The sequence below is a fragment of the Zea mays genome, chromosome 3 (genome assembly GCF_902167145.1).
Source record: "Zea mays cultivar B73 chromosome 3, Zm-B73-REFERENCE-NAM-5.0, whole genome shotgun sequence".
Taxonomy (NCBI): Eukaryota; Viridiplantae; Streptophyta; class Magnoliopsida; order Poales; family Poaceae; genus Zea; species Zea mays.
The window spans coordinates 150,898,011-150,914,845 of NC_050098.1; positions in this window are offsets into that span (position 1 = coordinate 150,898,011).

Genomic DNA, 16,835 nt, shown 5'->3' on the forward strand with positions numbered 1-16,835 from the left:
GCGTCTGACCCCTAGCTCGATGGCGATCCGCAATCCGTTGACCAGAGCTTCGTACTCGGCCACATTGTTGGACGCCGGGAAATGGAGGCGCAGCACGTAGCGCAAGTGCTTTCCGAGGGGCGAGATGAAGAGCAGGCCCGCGCCGGCCCCCGTCTTCATCAGCGACCCGTCGAAAAACATGGTCCAGAGCTCCGGTTGGATCGGAGTCGTTGGCAGCTGGGTGTCGACCCATTCGGCCACGAAATCCGCCAACACCTGGGACTTGATGGCCTTCCGAGGGGCGAACGAGATCGTTTCGCCCATGATTTCCACCGCCCACTTTGCGATCCTGCCCGAGGCCTCTCGGCACTGGATGATCTCCCCCATGGGGAAGGATGACACCACAGTTACCGGATGAGACTCGAAGTAGTGTCGCAGCTTCCGCCTTGTCAGGATCACAGCATACAGCAGCTTTTGAACTTGTGGGTAGCGGATCTTAGTCTCGGACAGCACTTCGCTGATGAAGTAGACCGGCCTCTGAACGGGCAATGCATGCCCTTCCTCTTGCCTTTCGACCACAATCGCGGCGCTAACCACCTGAGTGGTCGCGGCGACGTAGACCAAGAGGGCTTCTCCGTCCGCCGGGGGCACCAAGACAGGCGCCTTTGTAAGGAGCGCCTTCAGGTTGCCGAGGGCTTCCTCGGCCTCAGGGGTCCAAGCGAAACACTCGGCCTTCCTTAAGAGGCGGTACAGAGGCAGACCTCTTTCGCCGAGGCGTGAGATGAAGCGGCTCAGGGCCGCGAGGCATCCCATGACCCTCTGTACCCCTTTTAAGTCCTTGATGGGTCCCATGCTGGTGATGGCCGCGATCTTCTCCGGGTTGGCTTCGATGCCTCGCTCGGAGACGATGAACCCTAGGAGCATGCCTCGGGGCACCCCGAAGACACACTTCTCAGGATTAAGCTTGACTCCTTTCGCCTTGAGATACCGGAATGTCACTTCAAGGTCGGAGAGGAGGTCGGAAGCCTTCCTTGTCTTGACTATGATGTCATCGACGTAGGCCTCGACTGTGCGACCGATGTGTTCGCCGAACACATGGTTCATGCACCGCTGGTACGTCGCGCCCGCATTCCTCAAACCGAACGGCATGGTGACATAGCAGTACATGCCGAACGGCGTGATGAAAGAAGTCGCGAGCTGGTCGGACTCTTTCATCCGGATATGGTGATACCCTGAGTAGGCATCGAGGAAGGACAGGGTTTCGCACCCAGCGGTGGAATCCACGATTTGGTCGATGCGAGGCAAAGGGTAGGGAACCTTCGGACATGCTTTGTTGAGACCAGTGTAGTCTACACACATCCGCCATTTCCCCCCTTTCTTCCTCACAAGCACAGGGTTGGCAAGCCATTCGGGATGGAATACCTCTTTGATGAACCCTGCTGCCATTAGCTTGTGGATCTCTTCGCCAATCACTCTGCGCTTCTCCTCGTCGAATCGGCGCAGAGGCTGCCTGACGGGTCGGGCTCCGGCCCGAATATCCAGCGAGTGCTCGGCGACATCCCTCGGTATGCCGGGCATGTCCGAGGGACTCCACGCAAAGACGTCGGCGTTTGCGCGGAGAAAGTCGACGAGCACTGCTTCCTATTTGGGGTCGAGCCCGGAACCGATCCGGACCTGCTTGGTGGTGTCGCCACTGGGGTCGAGAGGGACAGCCTTGACCGTCTCCGCTGGCTCGAAGTTGCCGGCATGGCGCTTCACGTCTGGCACCTCCTTGGAGAGGTTCTCCAGGTCGGCGATGAGGGCCTCGGACTCGGCGAGGGCCTCGGCGTACTCCGCGCACTCCACGTCGCATTAGAACGCGTGTTTGTACGTGGGGCCGACGGTGATGACCCCGTTGGGGCCCGGCATCTTGAGCTTCAGGTAGGTGTAGTTGGGGACGGCCATGAACTTCGCGTAGCATGGCCTCCCTAGCACGGCGTGGTAGGTTCCTCGGAACCCGACCACTTCGAACGTCAGGGTCTCCCTTCGGAAGTTGGAGGGTGTCCCGAAGCAGACGGGGAGGTCGAGTCGCCCGAGGGGCTGGACGCGCTTCCCAGGGATGATCCCGTGGAAGGGCGCAGCGCCTGCTCGGACGGAGGACTGATCGACGCGCAGGAGCTTGAGGGTCTCGGCGTAGATGATGTTGAGGCAGCTGCCCCCATCCATCAGGACCTTGGTGAGCCTGACATCGCCGACAACGGGGTCGACGACGAGCGGGTATTTCCCCGGGCTCGGCACATGGTCGGGGTGGTCGGCCTGGTTGAAAGTGATGGGCTTGTCGGACCAGTCTAGGTAGACTGGCGCCGCCACCTTCACCGAGCAGACCTCCCGGCGCTCTTGCTTGTGGTGCCGAGCCGAGGTATTCGCCGCATGCCCTCCATAGATCATGAAGCAGTCGCGGACCTCGGGGAACTCTCCTGCTAGGTGATCTTCGTTCTTGTCGTCGTCGCGGGCCCTGCCACCCTCGGCGGGTGGCCCGGCCCTGTGGAAGTGACGCCGAAGCATAACGCACTCCTCGAGGGTGTGCTTGACGGGCCCCTGATGGTAGGGGCACGGCTCCTTGAGCATCTTGTCGAAGAGGTTTGCTCCTCCGGGGGGCTTCCGAGGGTTCTTATACTCGGCGGCGGCGACAAGGTCCGCGTCAGCGGCGTCGCGTTTCGATTGCGACTTCTTCTTGCCTTTCTTCTTGGCGCCGCGCGGAGCAGACGCCTCGAGAGCTTCTTCCGATGGGCGGCCCTGGGGCTGCTTATCCTTTCGGAAGATAGCCTCGACCGCCTCCTGGCCAGAGGCGAACTTGGTGGCGATGTCCATCAGCTCGCTCGCCCTGGTGGGGGTTTTGCGACCCAGCTTGCTCACCAGGTCGCGGCAAGTGGTGCCGGCGAGGAACGCGCCGATGACATCCGAGTCGGTGATGTTGGGCAGCTCGGTGCGCTGCTTCGAGAATCGCCGGATGTAGTCCCGGAGCGACTCCCCCGGCTGTTGCCGGCAGCTTCGAAGGTCCCAGGAATTCCCGGGGCGCACGTATGTGCCCTGGAAATTGCCAGCGAAGGCTTGGACCAAGTCGTCCCAGTTGGAGATCTGCCCCGGAGGCAGGTGCTCCAACCAGGCGCGAGCAGTGTCGGAGAGGAACAGGGGGAGGTTACGGATGATGAGGTTGTCGTCGTCCGTTCCACCCAGTTGGCAGGCAAGGCGGTAGTCCGCGAGCCACAGTTCCGGTCTCGTTTCCCCCGAGTACTTCGTGATAGTAGTCGGGGGTCGGAACCGGGTCGGGAATGGCGCCCGTCGGATGGCCCGACTGAAGGCCTGCGGACCGGGTGGTTCGGGCGAGGGACTCCGATCCTCCCCGCTGTCGTAGCGCCCCCCACGCCTGGGGTGGTAGCCTCGGCGCACCCTTTCGTCGAGGTGAGCCCGACGGTCGCGTCGATGGTGCTCGTTGCCGAGGTGGCCCGGGGCCGCAGGCGCGGTGTTGCGTGTGCGCCCGGTGTAGACCGAGGCTTCCCGCATGAATCGGGAAGTCGCGGCATGAGGTTCCGAGGGATATCCTTGCCTTCGGGAGGCAGTGCTCTCGGCCCGCCGGGCCGCAGCGCCTTCCAGGAGATTCTTGAGTTCTCCCTGGATTCGCCGACCCTCAGTGGTTGACGGCTCCGGCATCGCGCGGATGAGCATTGCTGCGGTTGCCAGGTTCTGACCAACCCCGCTGGATGCGGGCGGCGGCCTGATCCTGACATCGTTGGCGACGCGGTGCTGGAGACCTTGGGGCAGGTGACGTATTTCTCCGGCCAGGGGTTGGCCCACCCATGCCTGTCCGACGTCCCGACGGATCGGCTCAAGCGCTCCTGTTCCCTCGTTGAGCCTGGCCTGCGCCTCGCGGACTTGCTCGAGTTGTGGGTCGTAACCCCCCGCCGGAGCGGGGACCACAGCTAGCTCCCGTGGGATGTCGGCGCGAGGCACCGGCCTAGGGAGATCACCGTCCTCCGGCATGCCAAGATGGTTGCCTTCGGAGGGATCCCCTAGCTCGATGTGGAAACATTCGCGGCTTGGGCCGCAGCTCTCGTCGCCAAGGCTGCGGCTTCCATCGGAACAGTCGGATAGGCAGTAGTCACATGCGGTCATGAAGTCCCGCACGGCACTGGGGTTGCCAAGTCCGGAGAAATCCCAACCGATGCTGGGATCGTCATCTTCCTCGGACCCAGAGGGCCCGTAGGTCGAGACGTCCGTCAGTCGGTCCCAAGGCGACCGCATACGAAACCTCAGTGGGGTTGCACTCGCCTCAATGAGAGCGCCCGCCAGAACGAGGTCGTTTGGCGGGTTGAGGCCGAGTCGAAATGACGCAAGATGGGAGTTAGTCGGTACCTTTTGGTCGACGAGGAGCGACGTAGCCACATCGGGGACTGGTTGCACCGTCATCTCTGGTTCGAGGGCGACGTCCTGCAGGCTTTCTGCGAGCGCGCCGGCGTTGTCTTCTTGCTCGGGGTCAGCGTGCCGCGGGGGGACGACGCTTGCCTCCGTCTTGAACGCGAGGTCGACGTCCGGCATGCCTTCCGTCGGGGCGTCGGGGGCGTCGATTCGCTCGACGGCCGACGAAGCGCGGCCTCCCACCTGGCCTTGACGGCCCCGCCTCCTCCTCCGTTGGCGGGGGAGAGAACGGAGCGAGCCCGAATGTTGCCCTTCCACCACGCGGGGAAGACGTCGTCGATTCCGCCGCCGGCGGGCGGGTTGTCGGCCGCCATTGTCGTAGTCGCGCGGCGGTGGAAGAAGTATCATGTCGTAGCTGCCGTCGAAGGACATGAACTCAAGAGTCCCGAAACGAAGCGCCGTCCCGGGCCGAAGAGGTTGCTGGAGACTGCCCATCTGGAGCTTGACGGGGAGCTGTTCGTCAGCACGCAGCAGGCCCCTACCTGGCGCGCCAACTGTCGGCGTTTCGAGACAGGGGGGTCCCTAAGCCGACGAGTGAGTGTGCTGCGTGCCCCAGCCCAGATGGGTCGAGCGCGTGGGCGAGCGCGAAGGGGGGAGAGGCGAGGTGGCCGGAGTCGAGCGTGAGAGAGGTGGAAGTCCCGCGGCCTTCGTGTTCGTCCCGCGCCCAGGTCAGGTGCGCTTGCAGTAGGGGGGTTACAAGCGTCCACGCGGGTGAGGGAAGCGAGCGGCCCCAAGAGAGCGCCTGTCCCGTCCTCGGTCCCGCGCGGCCAACCTTCTCTAAGAAGGCCCTGGTCCTCCCTTTTATAGTCGTAAGGAGAGGATCCAGGTGTACAATGGGGGGTGTAGCAGAGTGCTACGTGTCTAGCGGAGGGAGAGCTAGCGCCCTAGGTACATGCCAATGTGGCAGCCGGAGAGATCTGGGCACCCTGCTGGCGTGATGTCGTGGCTGTCGGAGGTGCGGCGGAGCCTGGCGGAGGGACAGCTGTTGGAGCGGTCGAGTCCCTGCTGACGTCGTCCTGCTTCCGTAAGAGAGCTGGGGGCCGCCGTCGTCATAGAGCTTGTGGAGCGCCATCATTACCCCTCCGGCGGAGCTGGCCGGATGGGACGCCGGTCTTGTTCTCCGTGACCCGAGTCGATTCGGGGTAGGATGATGATGGCGCTTGATAGTCGCCTAGAGGGGGGGTGAATAGGGCGAAACTGAAATTTATAAATATGAACACAACTTCAAGCCGGGTTAGCGTTAGAAATATAAACGAGTCCGCTAAAGAGGGCGCAAAACAAATCACAAGCGAATAATGAAGTGAGACACACGGATTTGTTTTACCGAGGTTCGGTTCTCGCAAACCTACTCCCCGTTGAGGAGGCCACAAAGGCCGGGTCTCTTTCAACCCTTCCCTCTCTCAAATGGTCCCTCGGACCGAGTGAGCTTCTTTTCTCAAATCAAAGTTGGGAACAATAACTTCCCCGCAAGGGCCACCACACAATTGGTGCCTCTTGCCTTGATTACAATGGAGTTGTGATCTCAAGAACAAGTGAGAAAGAAAAGAAGCAATCCAAGCGCAAGAGCTCAAATGAACACGGCAAATCACTCTCACTAGTCACTAGGGCTTTGTGTGGAATTGGAGAGGATTTGATCTCTTTAGTGTGTCTAGAATTGAATGCTAGAGCTCTTGTAGTAGTTGAGAAGTGGAAAACTTGGATGCAATGAATGGTGGGGTGGTTGGGGTATTTATAGCCCAACCACCAAATGTGGCCGTTGGGAATCCTGTCTGTTCGATGGCGCACCGGACAGTCCGGTGCACACCGGACAGTCCGGTGCCCCCTGCCACGTCATCACTGCCGTTGGATTCTGACCGTTGGAGCTTCTGACTTGTGGGCCCGCCTGGGTGTCCGGTGCACACCGGACAGGTACTGTTTGATGTCCGGTGTGCCAGCATGGGCGATTCTGACTTCTGCGCGCGCAGACGGCGCATTAAATGCGAGGCAGAGAGCCGTTGGCGCGGAGATGACCGTTGCTTCGGAGGCGCACCGGACAGTCCGGTGCACACCGGACAGTCCGGTGAATTTTAGCGGACTAGCCGTTGGCGTTTCCCGAAGCTGGCGAGTTCCTGAGGCCGACCTCCCTTGGCGCACCGGACACTGTCCGGTGTACACCGGACAGTCCGGTGAATTATAGCCGAGTCGCCTCAGGGAATTCCCGAAGGTGGCGAGTTTGAGTCTGAGTCCCCCTGGTGCACCGGACATGTCCGGTGGCACACCGGACAGTCCGGTGCGCCAGACCAGGGGTGCCTTCGGTTGCCCCTTTGCTCCTTTGTTGAATCCAAAACTTGGTCTTTTTATTGGCTGAGTGTGAACCTTTTACACCTGTATAATCTATACACTTGGGCAAACTAGTTAGTCCAAGGGTTTGTGTTGGGCAATTCAACCACCAAAATTATTTAGGAACTAGGTGTAAGCCTAATTCCCTTTCAATCTCCCCCTTTTTGGTGATTGATGCCAACACAAACCAAAGCAAATATAGAATTGCATAATTGAACTAGTTTGCATAATGTAAGTGTAAAGGTTGCTTGGAAATTAGCCAATATAACGACTTACAAGATATGCATGGAATGTTTCTTTCTTATTTGACATTTTGGACCACATTTGCACCACATGTTTTGTTTTTGCAAATTCTTTTGTAAATCCTTTTCAAAGATCTTTTGCAAATAGTCAAAGGTAAATGAATAGGAGTTTGCAAAGCATTTTCAAGATTTGAAATTTTCTCCCCCTGTTTCAAATGCTTTTCCTTTGACTAAACAAAACTCCCCCTAAAAGAGATCCATCTCTTAGTGTTCAAGAAGGTTTTGATATACCATTTTTGAAATACTACTTTCTCCCCCTTTTGAACACAATAGGATATCAATTGATAAATACTTTTGGAAAGCACTAAGTTTTTGAAATTGGTGGTGGTGCGGTCCTTTCCTTTTGCTTTGGGCTTATTTCTCCCCCTTTTTGGCATGAATCGCCAAAAACGGAATCATTAGAGCCCTCGAAGTAATTTCTTCCCCTTTGGTCATAAGTAAATGAGTTAAGATTATACCAAAGACGAAATTCGGTCCTTTTGCTTTGGGCTTTTACTTTCTCCCCCAAAGACAAGGTCCTTTTCTTGGAGCGATGGCGAAGGATGAGTTACGGAGTGGAAGCCTTTGTCTTCACCGAAGACTCCAATTCCCTTTCAATATACCTGTGACTTGGTTTGAAATAGACTTGAAAACGCATTAGTCATAGCATATAAAAGAGATATGATCAAAGGTATTCAAATGAGCTATGTGTGCAAGCTAGCAAAAGAAATTTCTAGAATCAAGAATATTGAGCTCATGCCTAAGTCTGGTAAAAGATTGTTCATCAAGTGGCTTGGTAAAGATATCGGCTAATTGATCTTTAGTATTAATGTAAGAAATCTCGATATCCCCCTTTTGTTGGTGATCCCTAAGAAAATGATACCGAATGGCTATGTGCTTAGTGCGGCTATGCTCGACGGGATTGTCGGCCATTTTGATTACACTCTCATTATCACATAGCAAAGGGACTTTGGTTAATTTGTAACCGTAGTCCCGCAGGGTTTGCCTCATCCAAAGCAATTGCGCGCAACAATGACCTGCGGCAATGTACTCGGCTTCGGCGGTGGAAAGAGCGACCGAATTTTGCTTCTTTGAAGCCCAAGACACCAAGGATCTTCCCAAGAACTGGCAAGTCCCCGATGTGCTCTTCCTATTGATTTTGCACCCCGCCCAATCGGCATCTGAATAACCAATCAAATCAAATGTGGATCCCCGAGGGTACCAAAGCCCAAACTTAGGTGTATAAGCTAAATATCTCAAGATTCGTTTTACGGCCGTAAGGTGGGATTCCTTAGGGTCGAATTGAAATCTTGCACACATGCAAACGGAAAGCATAATATCCGGTCGAGATGCACATAAATAAAGCAATGAACCAATCATCGACCGGTATACCTTTTGATCGACGGATTTACCTCCCGTGTCGAGGTCGAGATGCCCATTGGTTCCCATGGGTGTCTTGATGGGCTTGGCATCCTTCATTCCAAACTTGGTTAGGATGTCTTGAGTGTACTTCGTTTGGCTAATGAAGGTGCCCTCTTGGAGTTGCTTGACTTGGAATCCTAGAAAATACTTCAACTCCCCCATCATTGACATCTCGAATTTCTGTGTCATGATCCTACTAAACTCTTCACATGTAGACTCGTTAGTAGACCCAAATATAATATCATCAACATAAATTTGGCATACAAACAAGTCATTTTTAAGAGTTTTAGTAAAGAGTGTAGGATCGGCCTTGCCGACTTTGAAGCCATTAGTAATAAGGAAATCTCTTAGGCATTCATACCATGCTCTTGGGGCTTGCTTGAGCCCATAAAGCGCCTTAGAGAGCCTATAAACATGGTTAGGATACTCACTGTCTTCAAAGCCGGGAGGTTGCTCAACATAGACCTCTTCCTTGATTGGTCCGTTGAGGAAAGCACTTTTCACGTCCATTTGATAGAGCTTAAAGCCATGGTAAGTAGCATAGGCCAATAATATGCGAATTGACTCAAGCCTAGCTACGGGTGCATAGGTTTCACCGAAATCCAAACCTTCGACTTGTGAATACCCTTTGGCCACGAGTCGAGCTTTGTTCCTTGTCACCACACCATGCTCATCTTGCTTGTTGCGGAAGACCCATTTGGTTCCTACAACATTTTGGTTAGGACGTGGAACTAAATGCCATACCTCATTCCTAGTGAAGTTGTTGAGCTCCTCTTGCATTGCCATCACCCAATCCGAATCTTGAAGTGCTTCCTCTACCCTGTGTGGCTCAATAGAGGAAACAAAAGAGTAATGTTCACAAAAATGTGCAACACGAGATCGAGTGGTTACCCCCTTATGAATGTCGCCGAGGATGGTGTCGACGGGGTGATCTCGTTGGATTGCTTGGTGGACTCTTGGGTGTGGCGGCCTTGGTTCTTGCTCATCCTCCTTTTCTTGATTATTTGCATCTCCCCCTTGATCATTGCCATCATCTTGAGGTGGCTTATTTGATTGATCTTCTTCTTCATCGACTTGAGCCTCTTCCTCATCTTGAGTTGGTGGAAATGCTTGCATGGAGGAGGATGGTTGATCTTGTGTATTTGGAGACTCTTCGGATTCCTTAGGACACACATCCCCAATGGACATGTTCCTTAGCGCTATGCATGGAGCCTCTTCATCACCTATCTCATCAAGATCAACTTGCTCTACTTGAGAGCCGTTAGTTTCATCAAACACAACGTCACATGAGACTTCAACTAGTCCAGTGGACTTGTTAAAGACCCTATATGCCCTTGTGTTTGAGTCATAACCAAGTAAAAAACCTTCTACAGTCTTAGGAGCAAATTTAGATTTTCTACCTCTTTTAACAAGAATAAAGCATTTGCTACCAAAGACTCTAAAATATGAGATGTTGGGCTTTTTACCGGTTAGGAGTTCATACGATGTCTTCTTGAGGATTCGGTGAAGATATAACCGGTTGATGGCGTAGCAAGCGGTGTTGACCGCCTCGGCCCAAAACCGATCCGAAGTCTTGTACTCATCAAGCATGGTCCTTGCCATGTCCAATAGAGTTCTATTCTTCCTCTCCACTACACCATTTTGTTGTGGCGTGTAGGGAGAAGAGAACTCATGCTTGATGCCCTCCTCCTCAAGGAAGCCTTCAATTTGAGAATTCTTGAACTCCGTCCCGTTATCGCTTCTAATTTTCTTGATCCTTAAGCCGAACTCATTTTGAGCCCGTCTCAAGAATCCCTTTAAGGTCTCTTGGGTTTGAGATTTTTCCTGCAAAAAGAATACCCAAGTGAAGCGAGAATAATCATCCACAATAACTAGACAGTACTTACTCCCGCCGATGCTTATGTAAGCGATCGGGCCGAATAGATCCATGTGTAGGAGCTCTAGTGGCCTGTCGGTCGTCATTATGTTCTTATGCGGATGATGAGAGCCAACTTGCTTTCCTGCTTGGCATGCGCTACAAATCCTGTCTTTCTCAAAATGAACATTTGTTAATCCTAAAATGTGCTCTCCCTTTAGAAGCTTATGAAGATTCTTCATCCCAACATGGGCTAGTCGGCGGTGCCAGAGCCAACCCATGTTAGTCTTAGCAATTAAGCATGTGTCAAGTTCAGCTTTATCAAAATCTACTAAGTATAGCTGACCCTCTAACACACCCTTAAATGCTATTGAATCATCACTTCTTCTAAAGACAGTGACACCTACATCAGTAAAAAGACAGTTGTAGCCCATTTGACATAATTGGGAAACAGAAAGCAAGTTGTAATCTAAAGAATCAACAAGAAAAACATTGGAAATAGAATGGTCAGGAGATATAGCAATTTTACCAAGTCCTTTGACCAAACCTTGATTTCCATCCCCGAATGTGATAGCTCGTTGGGGATCTTGGTTTTTCTCATATGAGGAGAACATCCTTTTCTCCCCGGTCATGTGGTTTGTGCACCCGCTGTCGAGTATCCAACTTGAGCCCCCGGATGCATAAACCTACAAAACAATTTTAGTTCTTGACTTTAGGTACCCAAACGGTTTTGGGTCCTTTGGCATTAGACACAAGAACTTTGGGTACCCAAACACAAGTCCTTGACCCCTTGTGCTTGTCCCCAACATATTTGGCAACAACTTTGCCAGATTTGTTAGTCAACACATAAGAAGCATCAAAAGTTTTAAATGAAATAGCATGATCATTTGATGCATTAGGAGTTTTCTTTCTAGGCAACTTGGCACGGGTTGGTTGCCTAGAGCTAGATGTCTCACCCCTATACATAAAAGCATGGTTAGGGCCAGAGTGAGACTTCCTAGAGTGAATTCTCCTAATTTTGCTCTCGGGATAACCGACAGGGTACAAAATGTAACCCTCGTTATCCTGAGGCATGGGAGCCTTGCCCTTAACAAAGTTGGACAATCTCTTAGGAGGGGCACTAATTTTGACATTGTCTCCCCTTTGGAAGCCGATGCCATCCTTAATGCCCGGGCGTCTCCCATTATAAAGCATGCTACGAGCAAATTTAAATTTCTCATTTTCTAAGTTGTGCTCGGCAATTTTAGCATCTAGTTTTGCTATATGATCATTTTGTTGTTTAATTAAAGCCATATGATCATGAATAGCATCAATATCAACATTTCTACATCTAGTGCAAATAGTGACATGCTCAATGGTAGATGTAGATGGTTTGCAAGAATTAAGTTCAACAATCTTAGCACGAAGTATATCATTCTTATCTCTAAGATCGGAAATTGTAATTTTGTAAGCATCAAAATCTTTAGCCTTAGCAATTAAATTTTCATTCTCTAATCTAAGGCTAGCAAGAGATACATTCAATTCATCAATCTTAGCAAGCAAATCAACATTATCATCTTTAAGATTGGGAATTGAAACATTGCAAACATGTGAATCAACCCTAGTATTTAAACTAGCATTTTCATTTCTAAGGTTGTCAATAATCTCACGACAAGTGCTTAGCTCACTAGATAATTTTTCACATTTTTCAACTTGTAGAGCGTAAGCATTTTTAACCTTAACATGTTTCTTGTTTTCCTTAATAAGGAGGTCCTCTTGGGAATCCAAGAGGTCATCCTTTTCATGAATAGCACTAACCAATTCATTTAATTTTTCCTTTTGAGCTATGTTAAGGTTGGCAAAAAGAATACGCAAATTATCCTCCTCATCACTAGCATTATCATCACTAGACGATTCATATTTAGTGGAGGAGTTGGATTTAACCTTCTTCTTTTTGCCGTCCTATGCCATGAGGCACTTGTGGCCGACGTTGGGAAAGAGAAGTCCCTTGGTGACGGCGATGTTGGCGGCGTCCTCGTCGTCGGAGGAGTCGCTTGAGCTCTCGTCGGAATCCCATTCCCGACAAACATGGGCATCGCCGCCCTTCTTCTTGTAGTACCTTTTCTTCTCCTTTCTTCTCCCCTTCTTGTCGTCGCCTCGATCACTGTCACTAGATATAGGACATTTAGCAATAAAATGACCGGGCTTACCACATTTGTAGCAAACCTTCTTGGAGCGGGACTTGTAGTCTTTCCCCCTCCTTTGTTTGAGGATTTGGCGGAAGCTCTTGATGACGAGCGCCATCTCCTCATTGTCAAGCTTGGAGGCGTCTATTGGTTGTCGACTTGGTGTAGACTCCTCCTTCTTCTCCTCCGTTGCCTTGAATGCAACGGGTTGGGCTTCGGATGAGTCGCCAAGCTCGTTGATTTTCCTCGAGCCTTCTATCATGCACTCAAAACTTACAAAATGCCCGATAACTTCCTCGGGGGTCATTTTAGTATATCTAGGATTACCACGAATTAATTGAACTTGAGTGGGATTAAGAAAAATGAGAGATCTTAAAATAACATTTACCACTTCATGATCGTCCCACTTCTTGCTCCCGAGGTTGCGCACTTGGTTCACCAAAGTCTTGAGCCGGTTGTACATGTGTTGTGGCTCCTCCCCTTTGTGAAGCCGGAACCGACCGAGCTCCCCCTCGATCGTTTCCCGCTTGGTGATCTTGGTGAGCTCGTCTCCCTCGTGCGCGGTTTTGAGTACATCCCAAACCTCCTTGGCGTTCTTCAACCCTTGTACTTTGTTATATTCCTCTCTACTTAGTGAGGCGAGGAGTATTGTTGTGGCTTGTGAGTTGAAGTGCTCGATTTGGGCCACCTCATCCTCATCATAGTCTTGATCCCCTACTGACGGTACCTGCGCACCAAACTCAACAACATCCCATATACCTTTGTGGAGCGAGGTTAGATGAAATCGCATTAAATCGCTCCACCTAGCATAATCTTCACCATCAAAAGTTGGTGGTTTGCCTAATGGGACGGAAAGTAGAGGTGTATGCTTTGAAATGCGAGGGTAGCGTAGGGGAATCTTACTATACTTCTTGCGCTCTTGGCGCTTAGAAGTGACGGATGCCGCGTCGGAGCCGGAGGTGGAAGGTGATGAAGTGTCGGTCTCGTAGTAGACCACCTTCCTCATCCTCTTGTGCTTGTCACCGCTCCGATGCGGCTTGTGGGAAGAAGATTTTTCCTTCTCTTTGTGATGAGAAGAAGATTTCTTCTCCTTCCCTTTGTTGGAGGAGATCTTCTTCTTCTCCTTCCTCTTGGTGCGGGACTCTTCCGATGAAGTGCTCCCTTGGCTTGTAGTGGGCTTTTCGCCGGTCTCCATCTCCTTCTTGGCGTGATCTCCCGACATCACTTCGAGCGGTTAGGCTCTAATGAAGCACCGGGCTCTGATACCAATTGATAGTCGCCTAGAGGGGGGGGGTGAATAGGGCGAAACTGAAATTTATAAATATGAACACAACTTCAAGCCGGGTTAGCGTTAGAAATATAAACGAGTCCGCTAAAGAGGGCGCAAAACAAATCACAAGCGAATAATGAAGTGAGACACACGGATTTGTTTTACCGAGGTTCGGTTCTCGCAAACCAACTCCCCATTGAGGAGGCCACAAAGGCCGGGTCTCTTTCAACCCTTCCCTCTCTCAAACGGTCCCTCGGACCGAGTGAGCTTCTTTTCTCAAATCAAAGTTGGGAACAATAACTTCCCCGCAAGGGCCACCACACAATTGGTGCCTCTTGCCTTGATTACAATGGAGTTGTGATCTCAAGAACAAGTGAGAAAGAAAAGAAGCAATCCAAGCGCAAGAGCTCAAATGAACACGGCAAATCACTCTCACTAGTCACTAGGGCTTTGTGTGGAATTGGAGAGGATTTGATCTCTTTAGTGTGTCTAGAATTGAATGCTAGAGCTCTTGTAGTAGTTGAGAAGTGGAAAACTTGGATGCAATGAATGGTGGGGTGGTTGGGGTATTTATAGCCCCAACCACCAAATGTGGCCGTTGGGAATCCTGTCTGTTCGATGGCGCACCGGACAGTCCGGTGCACACCGGACAGTCCGGTGCCCCCTGCCACGTCATCACTGCCGTTGGATTCTGACCGTTGGAGCTTCTGACTTGTGGGCCCGCCTGGGTGTCCGGTGCACACCGGACAGGTACTGTTTGATGTCCGGTGTGCCAGCATGGGCGATTCTGACTTCTGCGCGCGCAGACGGCGCATTAAATGCGAGGCAGAGAGCCGTTGGCGCGGAGATGACCGTTGCTTCGGAGGCGCACCGGACAGTCCGGTGCACACCGGACAGTCCGGTGAATTTTAGCGGACTAGCCGTTGGCGTTTCCCGAAGCTGGCGAGTTCCTGAGGCCGACCTCCCTTGGCGCACCGGACACTGTCCGGTGTACACCGGACAGTCCGGTGAATTATAGCCGAGTCGCCTCAGGGAATTCCCGAAGGTGGCGAGTTTGAGTCTGAGTCCCCCTGGTGCACCGGACATGTCCGGTGGCACACCGGACAGTCCGGTGCGCCAGACCAGGGGTGCCTTCGGTTGCCCCTTTGCTCCTTTGTTGAATCCAAAACTTGGTCTTTTTATTGGCTGAGTGTGAACCTTTTACACCTGTATAATCTATACACTTGGGCAAACTAGTTAGTCCAAGGGTTTGTGTTGGGCAATTCAACCACCAAAATTATTTAGGAACTAGGTGTAAGCCTAATTCCCTTTCAGCGCTTCCTGTTGACGTGGTGGTCTGTGCCCTAGGCAGGGCGACGTGGGGGTTCCTCCGAAGCCGAGGTTGAGTCTGTCTTCCGTTGTCGTGGCCGAGCCCGAGCCATGGGGTCGGGCGAGGCGGAAGTCGTTCGGCCGAGGCTAGGGCGGAGTCCGAGCCCTGGGGTCGGGCGAAGCGGAGTTTCGTCGTCTTCCGGGTGTTAGCCCGAGTCCGAGCCCTGGGGTCGGGCGGAGCGGAGTTCGCCGTCTTCCGGGTCTTAGCCCGAGTCCGAGCCCTGGGGTCGGGCGGAGCGGAGTTCGCCGTCTTCCGGGTCTTAGCCCGAGTCCGAGCCCTGGGGTCGGGCGGAGCGGAGTTCGCCGTCTTCCGGGTCTTAGCCCGAGTCCGAGCCCTGGGGTCGGGCGGAGCGGAGTTCGCCGTCTTCCGGGTCTTAGCCCGAGTCCGAGCCCTGGGGTCGGGCGGAGCGGAGTTCGCCGTGGCGCCTTTGGCAAGGCCTGACTGCCTGTCAGACTCACTCTGTCGAGTGGCACTGCAGTCGGAGTGGCGCAGGCGGCGCTGTCCTTCTGTCAGACTGGCTAGTGGAGCGGTGGAGTGACGGCGATCACTTCGGCTCTGCCGGGGGCGCGTGTCAGGATAAAGGTGTCAGGCCACCTTTGCGTTAAATGCCCCTGCAATTTGGTCAGTCGGTGTGGCGATTTAGTCAAGGTTGCTTCTGAGCGAAGCCAAGGCCTCGGGCGAGCCGGTGATGTGTCCGCCATAAAAAGGGGGCCTCGGGCGAGACGGAAGTCTCTCGAGGTCGGCTGCCCTTGGCCGAGGCTAGGCTCGGGTGAAGCGTGATCGAGTCACTCGTGTGGACTGATCCCTGACTTAATCGTACTCATCAGGCCTTTGCAGCTTTATGCTGATGGGGGTTACCAGCTGAGAATTAGGCGTCTTGAGGGTACCCCTAATTATGATCCCCGACAAGTCCTAAATAACTAAATATCTTATTCAAATGATATTTCTTGAGATTATTATCCTGAGAAATGACAGGACTTGGGTTCTCAACTACGTGGAGGGAAATCTTCCCTGGGCTAATTTGCGGCCAAACTAAAGCCTAGATGTATAATTGCGTGCACGGGACGATGCATGCATGATATGACAGCGTTTGACATTTTTGCACCGACAAAAAAAAGAACACAATTAGCCATGCACCTAATTTCCCGGACGTGCATGTCTTCCGCCTAACGCGGCCGTACGACGGCAAGCTAATTGCCAGGATCGCACGCATGCTAATTGCTGAGATCGGACACTTACCTGTTAGTGAGGACGCGGTATCAACAACCATACTGTCACGTTACACTTTTGCCAAAAAAAAGTTAATTAATTAAATTTGGTACCAAAGTGTCACGTTCATTGTTATGTAGACCGCATTAGACTATTTATTGGGAGCAACTCCAACTGCTTCTAATTACTATTCCCAAAACAATAGTTTAAGAGTATAAAAGTATAAAAACTCAGTATCCGTGCTCTAAATTATTGGACGCTCTTAAACCAAAGCCTCCACGTACAGATTTGAGGCCAACCATGGTCGCCCCTATCTATTTTTTTTTTCCATTTCCCATGCATGTTAGGAAAGAGATGTGCGCCGTTTTAGTTGCTGCATGCGCCCGATGCGAGGTGGACGGCGTTGGTGTGGTGCATGCGCGGGTGCAGTTCAAGGATTAGGGTCAGACTTTATTTCTATTCGTTTTTTAATTAAAATTGAGCCCAAAGAAACATTTGGATTGTCATCCAT